We start from the raw sequence: 18,205 nt of genomic DNA on the forward strand, positions 1-18,205 counted from the left end.
GAGGATCAGATCAGATCGGTCAGCAAAGATACCCAGAGATGACAGGGAAGTGAAGGGCTCAGTTTTTACACATAGTAGCAGCCATACATTTTCGGCATCTTTAACTTCTTATCGGCCGAAATGGGATAGGCTCATTTTCGGCCGAAAATATCGGTTGCCAAAATTTCGGTGCATCTCTACTCACATGGCACATGTTCTAGCAGTGACAGTGTGTAGCTGTTTTGATAACAGCTAAACACACACTGTCACTGGCTGCTGCTAGAAAACATGTGCCATGCGGCATGCCAGTTTGCTTGTTACATGTGATGTGACAGCCAGGTGCACATTTTCAAGTTGAAAATGTGCACCTGGCTGTCACATCACATGTAACAAGCAAACTGGCATGCCACATGGCACATGTTTTCTAGCAGCAGCCAGTGACAGTGTGTGTGTAGCGGTTTTGAAAACCGCTACACACGGTCACTGCTAGAACATGTGCCATGTAAGGAAAGGGCACAAAAACAAACACGACAACACCGCTGGGATTTGTGGTTCTGGCATCCGGCAGAGCATGGTTCACTTCTGGCTTAGCAGCAGGCAGGCAGGCCGCAAGTGTAAAAAACAGATAACAGTCAGCTACAACACTGTCACTGCTAGAAAACATGTGCCATGCCAGTTTGCTTGTTACATGTGATGTGACAGCCAGGTGTACATTTTCAACTTGAAAATGTGCACCTGGCTGTCACATCACATGTAACAAGCAAACTGGCATGGCACATGTTTTCTAGCAGTGCTGTGACAGTGTGTAGCTTTTATCTGTTTTTTACACCTGTGGCCTGCCTGCTGCTAAGCCAGAAGTTCCAGACCAGAAAACTGCTCTGCCGGAGGCCACCCAGAACCTCAATCCCAGCGGTGACAGTGGTGTGTGGTCTGTGGTGTTGTCACTGTGTTTGTAAATTGTGCTGCTGGCCTGCTGCCATTCTTTCCTTACCTGTTGTTGAGGCCTTGGCTCCTGTCCTGGTCGTGGGTGGTGGTGTTAATGCAGCTCCAGGGCAGGCACTAACTTGACTTGACACTCTGATCTCTGACGACTCCTCCACACTCTGACTCACTTTCTCAGACTCAGACACACTGTAAGTGTCTGTCTGCGGTGTGCGGCGCCGGCGACTTCTCACTTCCCGCTTCTTCCTGTGACAAGGCAGCATGGGGTCCCCGCCGGCCTCTAGCTCCACTCCCGGCCTTAGTCACATGACGGTTCACTTCACAGTCACACGGTCCACCCACCGACTCCACCCCCTCCTGAGCTACGCTGGAGCCTGGATGCCGCTGCGGAGCCGGCTGCCAGCTGAGCAAAGTTAGCGAGGAGTGGGGAGTCGGGGATAGCGGCCGGTGGGCGACCAGATTGCCATAATGCAGGGTCCAGGCAGTCGGGGACAGTGGCGGGGCGAGAGGCCAGGTTGCGGTAATGCGGCGGCCGCGGCCCTCAGACTCCGCGGAATCGGCCGCGGAGAGGCAAGCAACGGCCGGACACTGTCTTCCATTATAATGCGCCCAGACTCGGAGCGGAGGCCTCGGCGGCCCACCGGGCATATGCCCGCTGTGCCCTATGGTCAGTCCGGCCCTGGTGTGAATGCCTAATGTACCTCTAGCCATCAAATACTATGTTCTTTGCTGTCAGTTAAACCCATTTGAGCTATTTTCTGGGGCCTATACAGGCCGACACAAACTTCTCAAAAAGAAAGCCAACAAATAAAGGAAAAGCCAAAAGCCTACAGCACCTTGTATTCCCAGGCGGACTCCCATCCAGGTACTAACCAGGCCCGACCCTGCTTAGCTTCCGACATCAGGCACGTACAGAATCATGTGGCCGTAGGCGATCACCATTGCCACCATTGCCACCATTGCCACCATTGCCACCCTTGACCTCTTTGAACTTGGCCATGGCAAGATGGCACCTCAGGAGAAAAAAAAGAAAGCCAACAAATAAAGGAAAAGCCAAAAGCCTACAGCACCTGGTATTCCCAGGCGGTCTCCCATCCAGGTACTAACCAGGCCTGACCCTGCTTAGCTTCCAAGATCAGACGAGATCGGCCATGTTCAGGGGGATGTGGCCGTAGGCGATCACCACTGCCACCCTCGACCCCTTTGAACTTGGCCATGGCAAGATGGCACCTCAGGAGAAACAAAAAGAAAGCCAACAAATAAAGGAAAAGCCAAAAGCCTACAGCCGCTGCGGAGCCGCTGCGGAGTCGGCTGCCAGCTGAGCAAAGTTAGCAAGGAGTGGGGAGTCGGGGATAGCGGCCGGCGGGCGGCCAGATTGCCATAATGCGGGGTCCGGGCAGTCGGGGACAGTGGCGGGGCGGGTGGCCAGGTTGCGGTAATGCGGCGGCCGCAGCCCTCAGCCTCCGTGGGATCGGCCACGGAGAGGCAAGCAACAGCCGGACACTGTCTTCCATTATAATGTGCCCGGACTCGGAGCGGAGGCCTCGGCAGCCCACCGGGCATGTGCCCGCTGTGCCCTATGGTCAGTCCGGCCCTGGTGTGAATGCCTAATGTACCTCTAGCCATCAAATACTACGTTCTTTGCTGTCAGTTAAACCCATGTGAGCTATTTTCTGGGGCCTATACAGGCCGACACAAACTTCTCAAAAAGAAAGCCAACGAATAAAGGAAAAGCCAAAAGCCTACAGCACCTTGTATTCCCAGGCGGACTCCCATCCAGGTACTAACCAGGCCCGACCCTGCTTAGCTTCCAAGATCAGCTGAGATCAGGCACGTACAGAATCATGTGGCCGTAAGGCGATCACCATTGCCACCCTTGACCTCTTTGAACTTGGCCATGGCAAGATGGCACCTCAGGAGAAAAAAAAGAAAGCCAACAAATAAAGGAAAAGCCAAAAGCCTACAGCACCTGGTATTCCCAGGCGGTCTCCCATCCAGGTACTAACCAGGCCTGACCCTGCTTAGCTTCCAAGATCAGACAAGATCGGCCATGTTCAGGGGATGTGGCCGTAGGCAATCACCCCTGCCAATAACAACAAAGAGCAGAGCCGCTCAGGTGTCAGTTCAATGGCTGGTGCTGGTCAGATCCGCCGTCCAAGCAATAGAAAATCCAAGAAAGTAGACCGCACTCAGGAAATGTAAGATGAAAACAATCAAAACTCCTTTATTCTTCTTCGGTACAGCAGACAGACAATACAATGCACATAACAGACATGTCGGGTTGACGTGTTTCACGATGTAGATCGCTTACTCATAACCACACACTATGGAACCGTGGAAGCCGACATACATTTGTAGGTAAACCAAAAAAGGGAGGTGACCGAAGAATGTAATTGCATGCACCTTGAATTAATTGATTGATAAGAAACAGGTGTAGGTTCAGCAAGTCCACAGTTCCACAGTGAAAGACAATTAGATACAAAACTCCTTCACCACATAGGGGAATGGAGATATACATACAAACAATATAAAACCATATGTGTGACTAATACAAAGATATAATGCAATAGCTGAAAAAATAGGAACCAATAAATAAATGAGTCATACATGAGTGAATAAAAAACCCCATCGTTGAATGCTTTAAACTCTGGTGGCAAGGACATAATAAATAAGAAACAAATATATGTAAAAAGTGGTCGTCCAATGTATGGAAAGGATCTCTCAGATGTAGTCAGTGGCTATATAAAAAATCATATATATGAAAAAGATAATTTATTGAAGCAACGTACCAGATCTTACACTGATATTAATCTAAAATAGGCTTTTTAGACACTTGGAGACCAAAAATAGAGTCATTTTGACCAAAAACATGTTTTCAGGCCATTGGTTACCTAATGCAGTTATCGTGTCTAAAAACGGCGTTTTGAGACTCTAAAAGACAAAAATTTCAGACCTTTGGTGAGGAAATGCAGTTATTTTAACTAAAAAAGGCTTTTTAGACACTTGGAGACCAAAATAGAGTCATTTTGACCAAAAACATTTTTTCAGGCCATTGGTTACCAATTGCAGTTATCTTGTCTAAATGCGGAGTTTTGAGACTCTAAAAGACAAAAATACAGTCATTTTGGCTAAAAAAGTTTTTCAGACCTTTGGTGACCAAATGCAGTTATTTTGACTAAAAAAGGCTTTTTAGACACTTGGAGACCAAAATATAATCATTTTAACCAAAAACATTTTTCTGTCCTTTTGTTACGAAATGCAATTATCTTGTCTAAAACTGGCGTTTTAAGACTCTAAAAGACAAAATACAGTAATTTTAGCTAAAAAAGTATTTCAGACCTTTGGTGACCAAATGCAGTTATTTTGACTAAAACAGGCTTTGAAGACCTAAATAGAGTCATTTTGACCAAAGACATTTTTTTAGGCCATTGGTTACCAAATGTAGTTTATCTTGTCTAAAAGCGGCGTTTTGAGACTCTAAAAGACAAAAGTACAGTCATTTTGGGTAAAAAAAAATTTCAGACCTTTGGTGATCAAATGCAGTTATTTTGACTAAAATAGGCTTTTAAGGCACTTGGAGAGCAAAATAGAGTCATTTTGACAAAAAAAATGTTTTCAGGCCACTGGTTACGAAATGCGCAGTTATCTTGTCTAAAACCGGATTTTTAAGACTCTAAAAGACAAAAATACAGTCATTTTGGCTAAAAAAGTTTGTCAGACCTTTGGTGGCCAAATGCAGTTATTTTGACTAAAAAAGGCTTTTTAGACACTTGAAGACCAGAATCGAGTCATTCTGACCCAAAAAAATGTTTCAGGCCATTGGTTACCAAATGCAATTATCTTGTCCGAAAGCGGCTTTTTAAGACTATAAAAGAAAACCCTTTTTAGCCAAAATTACTGTATTTTTGTCTTTTAGAGTCTTAAAACGCCGCTTTTAGACAATATAACTGCATTTGGTAACCAATGGCCTGAAAAAATATTTTTGGTCAAAATTACTCTATTTTGGTCATACACTTGAAGACCAGAATCGAGTCATTCTGACCCCAAAAAAATGTTTCAGGCCATTGGTTACCAAATGCAATTATCTTGTCCGAAAGCGGCTTTTTAAGACTATAAAAAAAAACCTTTTTAGCCAAAATTACTGTATTTTTGTCTTTAAGAGTCTTAAAACGCCGCTTTTAGACAAGATAACTGCATTTGGTAACCAATGGGCTGAAGAAATGTTTTTGGTCAAAAATGACTCTATTTTGGTCTCCCAAGTGTCTAAAAAGCCTTTTTTAGTCAAAATAACTGTATTTGGTCACCAAAGGTCTGAAAACCTTTTTTTAGCCAAAATGTCTGTATTTTTGTCTTTTAGAGTCTTAAAACACCACTTTTAGACAAGATAAACTACATTTGGTAACCAATGGCCTGAAAAAATGTTTTTGGTCAAAATGACTCTATTTAGGTCTCCAAGTGTCTAAAAAGCCCTTTTAGTCAAAATAACTACGTTTGGTCACCAAAGGTCTGAAAAACTATTTTAGCCAAAATGATTGTATTTTTGTCTTTTAGAGTCTCAAAACTCCGCATTTAGACAAGATAACTGCATTTGGTAACCAATGGCCTGAAAACATGTTTTTGGTCAAAATGACTATTTTTGGTCTCCAAGTCTCTAAAAAGCCCTTTTTAGTCAAAATAACTACGTTTGGTCACCAAAGGTCTGAAAAACTTTTTTAGCCAAAATGACTGTATTTTTGTCTTTTAGAGTATTAAAAAGCCGGTTTTAGACAAGATAATTGCATTTCGTAACAAAAGGCCTGAAAAATGTTTTTGGTCAAAATGACTATATTTTGGTCTCCAAGTGTCTAAAAAGCCTTTTTTAGTCAAAATAACTGCATTTGGTAACCAAAGGTCTGAAAAACTTTTTTTTAGCCAAGATGCCTGTATTTTTGTCTTTTAGAGTCTCAAAACGCCTCATTTAGAGTCTAAAAAGCCCTTTTTAGTCAAAATAACTGCATTTTGGTCACCAAAGGTCTGAAAAACTTTTTTAGCCAAAATGACTGTATTTTTTACTTTTAGAGTCTTAAAACACTGCTTTTAGACCAGATAAACTACATTTGGTAACCAATGGCCTGAAAACATGTTTTTGGTCAAAATGACTCTATTTTTGGTCTCCAAGTGTCTTAGTCAAAATAAATGCATTTGGTCACCAAAGTCTGAAAACCTTTTTTAGCCAAAATGACTGTATTTTTTACTTTTAGAGTCTTAAAACACCGCTTTTAGACAAGATAAACTACATTTGGTAACCAATGGCCTTAAAAAATGTTTTGGTCAAAATGACTCTATTTAGGTCTCCAAAGCCTGTTTTAGTCAAAATAACTGCATTTGGTCACCAAAGGTCTGAAATACTTTTTTAGCTAAAATTACTGTATTTTTGTCTTTTACAGTCTTAAAACGCCGGTTTTAGACAAGATAATTGCATTTCGTAACAAAAGGCCTGAAAAAATGTTTTTGGTCAAAATGACTATATTTTGGTCTCCAAGTCTCTAAAAAGCATTTTTTTGTCAAAATAACTTCATTTGGTCACCAAAGGTCTGAAACACTTTTTTAAGCCAAGATGCCTGTATTTTTGTCTTTTAGAGTCTTAAAACACCGCTTTTAGACAAGATAAACTACATTTGGTAACCGATTGCCTGAAAAAATGTTTTTGGTCAAAATGACTCTATTTTGGTCTCCCAGTGTCTAAAAAGATCTTTTAGTCAAAATAACTACGTTTGGTCACCAAAGGTCTGAAAAAAAAATTTAGTCAAAATGATTGTATTTTTGTCTATTAGAGTCTTAAAAAGCCGGTTTTGGACACGATAATTGCATTTGGTAACCAATCGCCTGAAACATTTGTTTGGGTCAAAATGACTCTATTTTGGTCTCCAAGTGTCTAAAAAGCCTTTCTTAGTCAAAATAACTGCATTTGGTCACCAAAGGTCTGAAAACCTTTTTTAGCCAAAATTACTGTATTTTTGTCTTTTAGAGTCTTAAAAAGCCGGTTTTAGACAATATAATTGCATTTCGTTACCAGTGATCTGAAAACATTTTTTTGGTCAAAATGACTCCATTTTGGTCTCCAAGTGTCTAAAAAGCCATTTTTAGTCAATATAACTGCATTTGGTCACCAAAGGTCTGAAAAAAATTTAGTCAAAATGATTGTATTTTTGTCTATTAGAGTCTTAAAAAGCTGGTTTTGGACAAGATAATTGCATTTGGTTACCAATCGCCTGAAACATTTGTTTGGGTCAAAATGACTCTATTTTGGTCTCCAAGTGTCTAAAAAGCCATTCTTAGTCAAAATAACTGCATTTGGTCACCAAAGGTCTGAAACCATTTTTAGCCAAAATGACTGTATTTTTGTCTTTTAGAGTCTTAAAACACCGCTTTTAGACAAGATAAACTACATTTGGTAACCAATGGCCTGAAATAATGTTTTTGGTCAAAATGACTATATTTAGGTCTCCAAGTGCCTAAAAAGCCCTTTTTAGTTCAAATAACTACGTTTGGTCACCAAAGGTCTGAAAAACTATTTTAGCCAAAATGACTGTATTTTTGTCTTTTAGAGTCTCAAAACTCCGTATTTAGACAAGATAACTGCATTTGGTAACCAATGGCCTGAAAAAATGTTTTTGGTCAAAATGACTCTATTTTGGTCTCCAAGTGTCTAAAAAGCCCCTTTTAGTCAATATAACTGCATTTGATCACCAAAGGTCTGAAAAAAATTTAGTCAAAATGATTGTATTTTTGTCTATTAGAGTCTCAAAACTCCGTATTTAGACAAGATAACTGCATTTGGTAACCAATGGCCTGAAAAAATGTTTTTGGTCAAAATGACTCTATTTTGGTCTCCAAGTGTCTAAAAAGCCCTTTTTTTTAACAGAAACGTTTTATTGATTTAAAACAAATAATAAAGTAACAGTGCCAACAAGGTATGGATACACAGGAAATAAAAAAGAAACACAATCTGTCAAAAGAGAGCAAATGCACATCAGCGATAAATAAAGCAAGTAAACAGACATAAGGAATGGCTTTCATCTCAATATACAGAAGTAACATCAGGGCCGCAATAGCCCACAGTCCCCCCAGACCCCTGGTCCCCTGGGAGGGGGAGGCGCCGAGGGGAGCTCCAGGAGGCCGAACCGCAGGGGAGCAGAGACACAGAAGCGCCTCCACAGCACCCCACGGCCCATAACCACACAGCAGCAGTCTCGCCACCAGGGCCCCAAAAGCAATAAACAACATAACGTGATCAGATCTGCAGAGGTCTAGCTGCGATCCAGGCATCCCACACCTTCCCAAATTTTTGAGGGCATTGACGCCCCATATAGGTCAGCTTGTAGAGGGGCAGAGCAGCATCCACCAACGCCCTCCATTGCGCAACCGTGGGGGGGTCAGCACCCTTCCACTTCATCAATAATGCCTTTCGGGCATAGAAGCAGAGAAAGAATAAGAGGAGCTTAGAGTACTTCGCCTGAGTCACCAGTTCCCCCATCCCCAAGAGGAGGACCCTAGGGTCCAAGGGCACCGGCACCTGCAGCACTGCGCTGAGCTCACATACAACGCCCCTCCAGTAGCCCTGGAGGAGCCGGCATTCCCAGGTAACATGGAGAAAAGTACCTACCGCCTGCTGGCATTTAGTGCATACGTCAGAGTGGGTGCTGTATATTCTAGCCAATCGTTGCGGGGTGTAGTATGCCCTATGCAAAAACTTCAATTGAATAAATCTATCTCTGGCCGAGATTACCGTGGGGATATAATGAGGGATACAATGATCCCAATCATCCTCGACCAGCGCAGGGATATCTTGCCGCCACAGCTGGAGCAGATGAGGTTCTTGTGCCTGCCGACCACACGTAAGTCTAAGATAGATAGAGGACAGTAGTTTGTCAGCATTGCGTGTGGTCAAAAATCGCTCCACCCCATGGGGAGCAAGCGTAGGGGGTGTTGGAAACTGAGCCTGGGCTGCATGGCGAAGTTGCAAAAACCGAAACAACATACGCGACGGGAGGTGAAATTTATCCCGCAGGGCCTGGAAGGTCAGCAGAGAGCCCGAGGGCATTATATGTTGTATCATAGTCACTCCATGCCGCGCCCATATGGCTGGATCAGGAATGGAGCGAAAATGAGGCAACCGAGGGTTACCCCACAGAGGAGTATAAGGTGAGACCGTGCCAGCCTCCCCCGTGGCACCCAGCATCTGCTCCCACACCCGTACCACCGTCCGCATAGGAGTAGTCACCTGAGGGGCAGCCCCCGCCCCCCTGTACACTAGGTTAGTCAACGCTGCATAGGAGCCCAAAATCGCCGCTTCGAGATTGACCGCCGGATTGGACCTGGATTGAGCGAACCACCAGCGGACAGAGACCAACACCGCCGCCCAGTAGTACTTCCGAAAACAAGGCAGGGCCAGTCCCCCGGAGGAAAGGGGCATCTGCAATTTCCGCAGAGAAATACATGGAGCCGACCCCGCCCAGATGAAGGAGGAGACAACACTGTCCAGGCGACGAAAAAAGGACGCCGGGATGGGTACAGGGGTATTTCTAAAAACATACAAAAATTTGGGGAGAAAGGTCATTTTCAATAGGTTGATACGTCCCACAGGGGTCAAGGGGAGCGACCGCCACACCTGACACTTAGCGACCAGCTGTCGAAACACCGGCTCCAGATTGTCCGCCAGGTAGCAAGAGAGGTCAAGCCTCACGACGACCCCCAAGTAACGGAAATGAGAGACCCATTCCAGCGGAGCCACAGGGGGGGAAGGAGGAAGCGCCGCAGCATCAATAGGGAGCAGGCTCGACTTGGACCAGTTGATCCGCACTCCAGAGTAGTCGCCATGGCGATCAATTATACCCAATGCCGCCACCAGAGAATCAGCGGTGTCATTCAAGTATAACAGAGTGTCATCAGCATACAGAGAGATCCGCTTCACCACCGGGCCTACCCCCAAACCCCCCACCTCCTCCGACGTCCGCAGCAAAATTGCGAGCGGCTCAATAGCCAATGCAAAGAGGCCCGGGGAAAGCGGGCAACCCTGCCTGGTGCCCCTGTATAGCCGAAAAGATGGGGAGAGGAGGCCGTTTGTGCGGACCCGGGCGACAGGGGCCTCATAGAGAAGGCGAACCCAGGCAATAAAGCGCGGTCCAACGCCAAAGCGGGACAGCACCTGCCACAGGTACTCCCACTCCACAGAATCAAAAGCCTTCTCGGCATCAAGAGAGGCCACTGTCCCCCGGGAACCGCTAGTCACCCCGTGCGCCAGGTTGGTATGTAGGCGGCGAATGTTTATGTCCGTGCCCTTACCCGGCATAAAGCCAGTTTGGTCGCCGTGCACCAAAGACAGTATCACCGAGTTGAGGCGATTGGCCAATATTTTAGTAAGGATTTTTGCATCTACATTCAAAAGTGAAATAGGCCGGTAAGAGGCGCACAACTCGGGATCCTTCCCGGGCTTAGGCAGGACAACCACAACAGCCTCCGACATAGAGGGCGGCAGGGCGCCCGCCTCCAGTGTGCTGCGAAACGTCTCGTGAAGATGAGAGGCAACCACCTCCAGGTTAGTTTTTTAAAATTCTGTAGGAAGCCCATCGGGCCCTGGCGTCTTGCCCACTGGGAGAGACTTAATAGCCTTGCGAACCTCCTTCAAAGAGATGGGGGCGTCAAGAAGCTGGACTTTGGCGGGAGAGAGTGAGGGGAAATCTATGCTCTCCAAGTACCCCGACAGCTCAGAGGAGGAGTAGGTGACCCTGGACTCATATAGCTGTGCATAATATTCGGCAAACCAAGCATTGATTAGACTGGGGTCAGACAGCAGGGTTCCGTCCCCCGCTCTGATATTGGCGATACCCGTGGTACCGGAACGCTCCGACGCCAACCACGCCAGCAGCCTACCCGACCGCTCCCCCTGCTCAAACACCCGCTGGGACTGGGAAAGAAGAAACCTGCGGAAGGACTCCGCGCGAATGAGCGCCACCTCCCTGTAGGCCGCCTGCATGTCAGCATAGGTACCACTATCCCGCGAGGCCAGGTAACCCGCCTCGAGGGACGCCGCTGTGGACTCCGCCAAGGAGAGGCGGGCTCGTGAGTCCCTCCGAACCTTGGCAATCGTGTACTGGTAGCGTCCCCTTGCATACGCTTTAAATGCGTCCCACACCATGGCCGGAGCGGCCGTGCCCTCATTGTGACCCCAGTAGGCCAACAGCTCAGAGGCCACCGGCGGCACCACCCGCTCATCCGTGACCCAGAACCTAGACAATCTCCACAAGCCCTGGCCCGCAGCCGTATCCGTCATAAAACTCACCAGCACCGGGGCATGGTCAGATATGCCCCGGGGCAGGATGGTAGCCTCCTCCACCCGCGGCAACAGGGATGAGCCAACATAGACCACATCTATACGTGAAAAAGAGGCATGCGCGGCTGAGTGGCAAGTGTAATGTCGTAGAGTGGGATGCTTCCAGCGCCACGCATCCCCTAACCCCAGGGCCTCCGCCCAACGTGCCAGGGCCGAATCGGCCGCCGGATCACCACCCAGCCTGTCCATACCCGGCTCCGGGGCCATATTAAAGTCGCCCGCAAAGATCACATTTGGTGTAGGATAGCCAGCAACCACACTCTGAAGCCGATGCAGAATGGACATAGCCGCAGGCGGCGGCACATATAAACCAGCAATGACCAATTCAATGCGATCACACATAGCATGTAAAACCACGTACCTGCCCTCAGGGTCAAGATGCAGATCCAGCAGCGTGAAAGGTAGGGAACGATGTATGAGGATACTGACACCCCGGGAGTAGGAGGAGAAGGTGAAATGATAATAAGACCCAACCCACGATTTTTTTAAGGACAGCACCCGGGCCCCCGTGAGATGCGTCTCCTGTAGAATGCAGATGTGCGGGTGATGTTTTTGTAGAAAGGAGAACACAAGGGACCTTTTAAATTTAGAATTCAAGCCCCGCACATTCCAAGTTAGAATTCTTAACGGAGCCATAAGACAAATAAAGGAAATAAAAACAGGGGGGCAGCTGCTGGATCAACACTCGAGCCCAAGAACACATACCGCCCCCACCATACAGCACCCCCACGTGTAAGAAGCAAGGCAGGAACAAAGCAAATAATGTGCATAATAGAGACCCAATACCCTGGTGGCAAACCTGGAAAAGAAAAAACGGTTAAACATAAAAATAGAACATTCCCAAATGAACTCCCCCCCCCCTCCCCCCACCCTGCTACACCCCAAAAACTCGGGTGAGCCTGAGACCCCAAAAAGAACACAACCATCGGTCAATGGGGGACCATGCACCAGGAAAGCGTCAACAGTGACTAGTCCTGAGTCCACGAGCCTCCGCAGTAGTGCCCGGAAAATAAATAACAAAAACCAGGAGAAACGAAAAATAAGTTCTAGAAAAATAGACCATGACCATAGAAAAAACAGAAGAAAAAAAAGGGGGGGGAATCAAGGCCCCCAGCCCCCAGCATAGTCCCCCACCCCCCCACCCGCCAGGGCTGTAGGATAAGCAAAAAGAAAAGGGGCAAAGGGGGCATGGAGCAGCCAACGAATGACAACAGTCAGGGTAAAGAATTCAGGGATCCCTTGTCCATCCGTCTGTCCATCCATCCGGAAATCGGCCAGCCAGAGGCCCCGCAGAGTCAACAAACCCCCAGGTAGGTAGGGAGGCAGCTAGGGAGGACCGGAGCAATCGCTAAAACAAGGGGGAAGTGGCCATTAAGCGGTAGATACCGACCAGCAGAGAACCTCAAGATCGATCCATCCATCCCGCCCAGCCGGGCAGGAGTCCTAACGTCTGGGCAACGACTCCAACCAGGAAGAGGCCTCCTCTGGCGAGGTAAAAAACTTGAGGGACTCACCGTCCTGAACCCTGAGGCGAGCTGGGAACAACATGCTGTATTTCTTTTTTTCAAATATGAAATTTTTATTCAGGAATATTCATACAAAAAACAAAATACAAAGATTACTTCAAAGTGGAATTTACAACATTTTTTAACACGTAATTTAATCTTCCTCTTCCACTTTTTACCTCTTATATTCCTACATTTTTTCTCTCTTCCCTCCCTCCCTCCCTCCCTCCCTATCAAAACCCAAAAAAAAAAAAAAAAAAAAAAGAAAAAAAAGGGAAGACCCCCATAAGTTTTTCTCTCCTCCTCTCTCTCCCCCCCTCGCCCCTCCATCCATAGCCAATGTTCAAGTGATCAAAGCAATCAATAAGTTTTTCCAGATTACTTTATCCTATTGTAAGTTGTTTCCCTTCTTCCGAGATTATGAATTGACTCCACTCCTCCCATATTTTCTTATATCTTCCCTGCCTATTCTGAGAGGATGCAATCATTTCCTCCATTCTCCTCTGGCGAGGTAAAAAACTTGAGGGACTCACCGTCCTGAACCCTGAGGCGAGCTGGGAACAACATGCTGTATTTCTTTTTTTCAAATATGAAATTTTTATTCAGGAATATTCATACAAAAAACAAAATACAAAGATTACTTCAAAGTGGAATTTACAACATTTTTTAACACGTAATTTAATCTTCCTCTTCCACTTTTTACCTCTTATATTCCTACATTTTTTCTCTCTTCCCTCCCTCCCTCCCTCCCTATCAAAACCCAAAAAAAAAAAAAAAAAAAAAAAAAAAAAAAAGAAAGAAAAAAAAGGGAAGACCCCCATAAGTTTTTCTCTCCTCCTCTCTCTCCCCCCCTCGCCCCTCCATCCATAGCCAATGTTCAAGTGATCAAAGCAATCAATAAGTTTTTCCAGATTACTTTATCCTATTGTAAGTTGTTTCCCTTCTTCCGAGATTATGAATTGACTCCACTCCTCCCATATTTTCTTATATCTTCCCTGCCTATTCTGAGAGGATGCAATCATTTCCTCCATTCTCCTTATTTCCTCTACTCTATTTACCCATTCTCCTATCGAGGGGGGGTGTGCTTTTTTCCAATTACTCGGTATACATGCCTTTTATCAAAAATGGGACGATCGAGTTTTCGTAACTCTTTGTCGGTATATCCGACAAGTGTAGCAGAAAAAGGGCTGGTTTTTCCTCTATTCTATTTTCAGTAAATTTCTGGATTACCTCCTTTACTCTTCCCCAAAAGGGTTTAACTTCTGTGCATGTCCAGAGAATATGGACCAGCGTACCTATTTCTTTTTTACATCTCCAGCATTCACTGGTTTCTCTTGGATACCAATTATGCAATTTCTCAGGAGTAATATACCATCTCATCATGAACTTATAGTTCATCTCTTGAGTCTTGGTACATCTTGCTGGTTTAAAAGTTAGTCTCATTATTCTCTGCACCTGCCCTTCTGTTAACTCAAACCCTAAATCCTTCTCCCACTTTCCCACCCACTGAGGTTTAACTTGCTCTTCTGGTTCCATCAGTAAATCGTAGGAGATTGACAGTGTACGTAGTAGTTTCCCTGGTTCTACACATAGCTTTTCAAATTTTGTTAATGCTCTGCCATACTTCTCTGAGTCCTGTATGGAGTCCAGGAAATGATGTAGTTGCGCTGCTTGCCAGAAAGATAAGCTATACGCACCATCTCTCTCCAGCAATTCACTGATCGAAACCCAGTTATTTTGTATAAGAAATGATGAGGCCTGTTCCTGTTTCTTTTCTCTCAGCTGTATAAAGCTTCTGGAGTCTAAGCCCGGAGTAAACTGCGGATTCCCTAATATTGGAAATAAAGGTGATTCCTTCTTCGTTAGTTTACTATATATGCTCGGATGCGAGCATATCCGCAGTGTATTTCCTATTATTGGGTGATTTTTCAACTCCTTAGGCAACCACTGGTAGACCCATATCGCCCTCTTTAAGTCTATTTCTGTTTGAGTCTGTTCAATTTGTACCCAAAGTTTATTTTCTGAATGATGCCACCAATCCAATATCCTGCTCATATGTGCTGCAAGATAATAGACTCGGACATCTGGTACAGCCAGACCCCCATTCTTTTTCGGTAGGGTTAAAGTTCTACGTGCTATGCGGGGTCTTTTATGGGCCCATATATACTTTACAAAAAGAGAGTGTATTGTCTTGAAAAACGCGCTTGGTATCCCAACTGGCAAGGCACGTAATAGATATAAAAATTTAGGTAGTACTATCATTTTTAATAAGTTGCATTTACCGAACCAAGAATGTAGCCCGCCGTTCCACTGTTTAAGTAGTTTCCTAGTCATTTCCAGAAGTGGTAAAAAATTAAGGTCAAACACCTGTATTAACCTTGCTGGTATATAAGTCCCCAGGTATCTCACTGCGTCCTTCTTCCATTTAAAGCCAAAACTGTCTCTTAATAGATTAATTTGAGCTATCGATAATCCTACGCCCATTGCTTCTGATTTTCCATAGTTAATCTTTAAATAGGACAGATTATTAAATTTTCTAAATTCCTGTAGGAGGTTTGGCAGTGAGATACCTGGTTTAGTCAGGGAAAATAATAAATCATCTGCGTAAGCAGCTACTTTATATTGCACTTCTTTTACCTCTATCCCTTCAATATCCTGATTCAGTCTGACCCTGCACAGAAACGGTTCCACCGTTAAGGCAAACAGGAGGGGTGACAGGGGACATCCCTGTCTAGTACCATTCCTTATTGGGAAAGCTTCTGATAATAACCCATTGGCCTTTACTCTAGCTATCGGTTCCGTGTACACCCTAGTAATCTTCTCTAGCATATTTTTTCCTAATCCGATGTGTCTGAGTACTGAAAACAGAAACGGCCATCCCACTCTATCAAATGCCTTCTCTGCATCCGTACTCAGCACAACATAAGGGATCTTTTTCTCTCTTGCCACTTGCATCAAATTGAGGATTCTTGTTGTATTGTCTTTTGCCTCTCTAGATGGCATAAAGCCTACCTGATCTAGGTGTATTAATTTTGGAAGGAATTCTGCCAATCTGCTTGCCAAGATTTTAGTCAGTACTTTTAAATCCACATTTAATAGGGATATTGGCCTATAGCTGCCACATGCCGCTGGGTCCTTACCCTCTTTTAATATTAACGAGATATGAGCTGTAAGTGTATCTCTCGCTAGTTTCCCTTCTGGACCTGATGCATTATACAGCTTTGCCATATACGGTCCTAAGATATGGAACAGTACCCGGTAATATTGTACCGTTAGGCCGTCTGGGCCAGGCGCCTTCCCGGGATTCATGGCTCCAATTGCCTGTTTTATTTCCTCTAGTGTAATCTCGGCTTCCAGACTTTCCCGGTCCTCCTCTGAGAGTCTGGGCATCTGTGACTGTACCAGATACTGATCCATATCTTGCTGTTGAGGGGGTACCTCCTGTAAATTATATAGAGAAGTATAGTATATCTCAAATTCTTTCAATATTTGTTTTGGCAAAGTCTTTTTAATTCCCTCTCTTGATGTGATAAATGGTATATAAGCTCTTGTCCTCTGCTCCCGCACAGTTCTAGCCAGTACTTTCCCGCATTTATCTCCCGCCTCATAGTTTAATTTGCGGCATCTTTGTAATGCAGCTTTTGCTTTATACTGTAACAGGTCTGTTATCTGTTTCCTGACTAATTTTAACTCAACCAAGGTTACATCTATTGGTCTTTGTTTATGTTCTATCTCTAGTTCTCCAAGTTTTCCCAATAGCTGTGATAATTGCTCATTCCTTTCTTTTTTAATACGTGCTCCATGTTTTATAAGGAGTCCTCTCACAACTACCTTATGTGCCTCCCAGAGTATTCCTATCTTACAGTCTGGTTGTTCATTTATTTCAAAAAAACTTTTCATTTCTTTCTCAACTTCCCTTAATATCTCTTCCTTTTGTAGCAGACTTTCGTTTAGCCTCCAAAAGCTCCTCCCCTGTGTAGAATTCACCCCCAAATTATACAGCAAGGATATAGGTGCGTGGTCTGACCATGTGATACTACCTATACTTGTTTTTTGAACTGATTGTAATTGTGCATGTGGTATAAGAAAAAAATCAATTCTAGAATAAGTCTTATGCGGCGTAGAGAAAAAGGTGTATTCTTTTTCAGAGGGGTGTTGTAACCGCCATGCATCTATAAGTTGGGCTTTATATATTGTTTTTAAAATTTTTTTATTCCTTCCCGCTGAAAAAGTCGATGTCCCTGAAGATATATCCAATGCTGGTGTTAATGAGCAATTAAAGTCTCCTCCCATAATTAACTGTCCCTCTGAAAACCTCATAGATTTCTCTATTACTTTAGCTATGAACCTTTCCTGTCTTTTGTTGGGCGCATAAATTGTTGCTATTGTTATTTGTATTTCTCCTATTTTCCCCTTCACAAACAGAAATCTTCCTTCCGGGTCTTGCATTTTATCTTGGAAAGTCCAAGGGACAGAGTTTGCAATAAGTATGGAGACTCCTCTTGCTTTAGATTGTGTATAAGTGGAATGATATGCATAAGGGAAATTTCTGTTTTTAAGAAAGGGTAGTTTATCCGTCCTGAAATGCGTTTCTTGGATCAGTGCTATACTAGTATGTAACTGCTTTAGGTCAGATAATAGCATGTGTCTTTTTTCTGGTACATTGAGTCCCTTGACATTATATGATACCACCTATATATTTTTCATCCTTAGCTCGTAACGCAAAAACGAGCAAAAGGAGGAAAAGAGAGCAAGAGAGAGGGAGAGGGGAGAGAGAAAGAGGGAAAAAAAAAAAAAAAAAAAAAAAAACCCCTTCCGCTTTCCCTAAGCCCCCACCCCTCCCTTTACCCCCCTTCCTACGGGTTTGAGGGGGACGATCTCCACAAGAGAGCGACCCTCTCCCCCGTAGTTTCGGATAATAACAAAACTTATCCTTATTTCACACGGTCACTTTCGTGCCACTTGTGTGACTCTATAGATAGGGTCGTGCCCTGAAGTGATTCTCTGTGGACTCTCCTCCACCTCCTCCCGCCGTTTTTTATGTGCTTATTCTATCCTTTTTTTATTCTAAGATTTACCGGAGTTTCCTTTTCCCCTCATATTCTTCAGTTTCCCCCAGTAAATAGAGGCCTTCCCTTCTCATTAAATTACCAAAGGACATTAAAATGTCTAACTTATGGCCCTAGGGATAGGTGGGAGGGTAGCAGGTTTGAGAGTAACCTCCCTCTTCCTTTCTCTCTCTTCCCCAACCATCCCTCCCCCCGATCCCCTGAGCGTCATTCATCACATAATAAACATCACAACATTTTCAAATTCACTAATTCAATCCCCTCCTTCTTTCCTCCCCCCCAATTGTTAATCTATCAATCCCCCATAAGTTTAGTAACTTAGAAGAATAGCTTCCATC

This window comes from Pelophylax lessonae (genome assembly GCF_965119305.1).
Source record: "Pelophylax lessonae genome assembly, chromosome: 13".
NCBI lineage: Eukaryota > Metazoa > Chordata > Amphibia > Anura > Ranidae > Pelophylax > Pelophylax lessonae.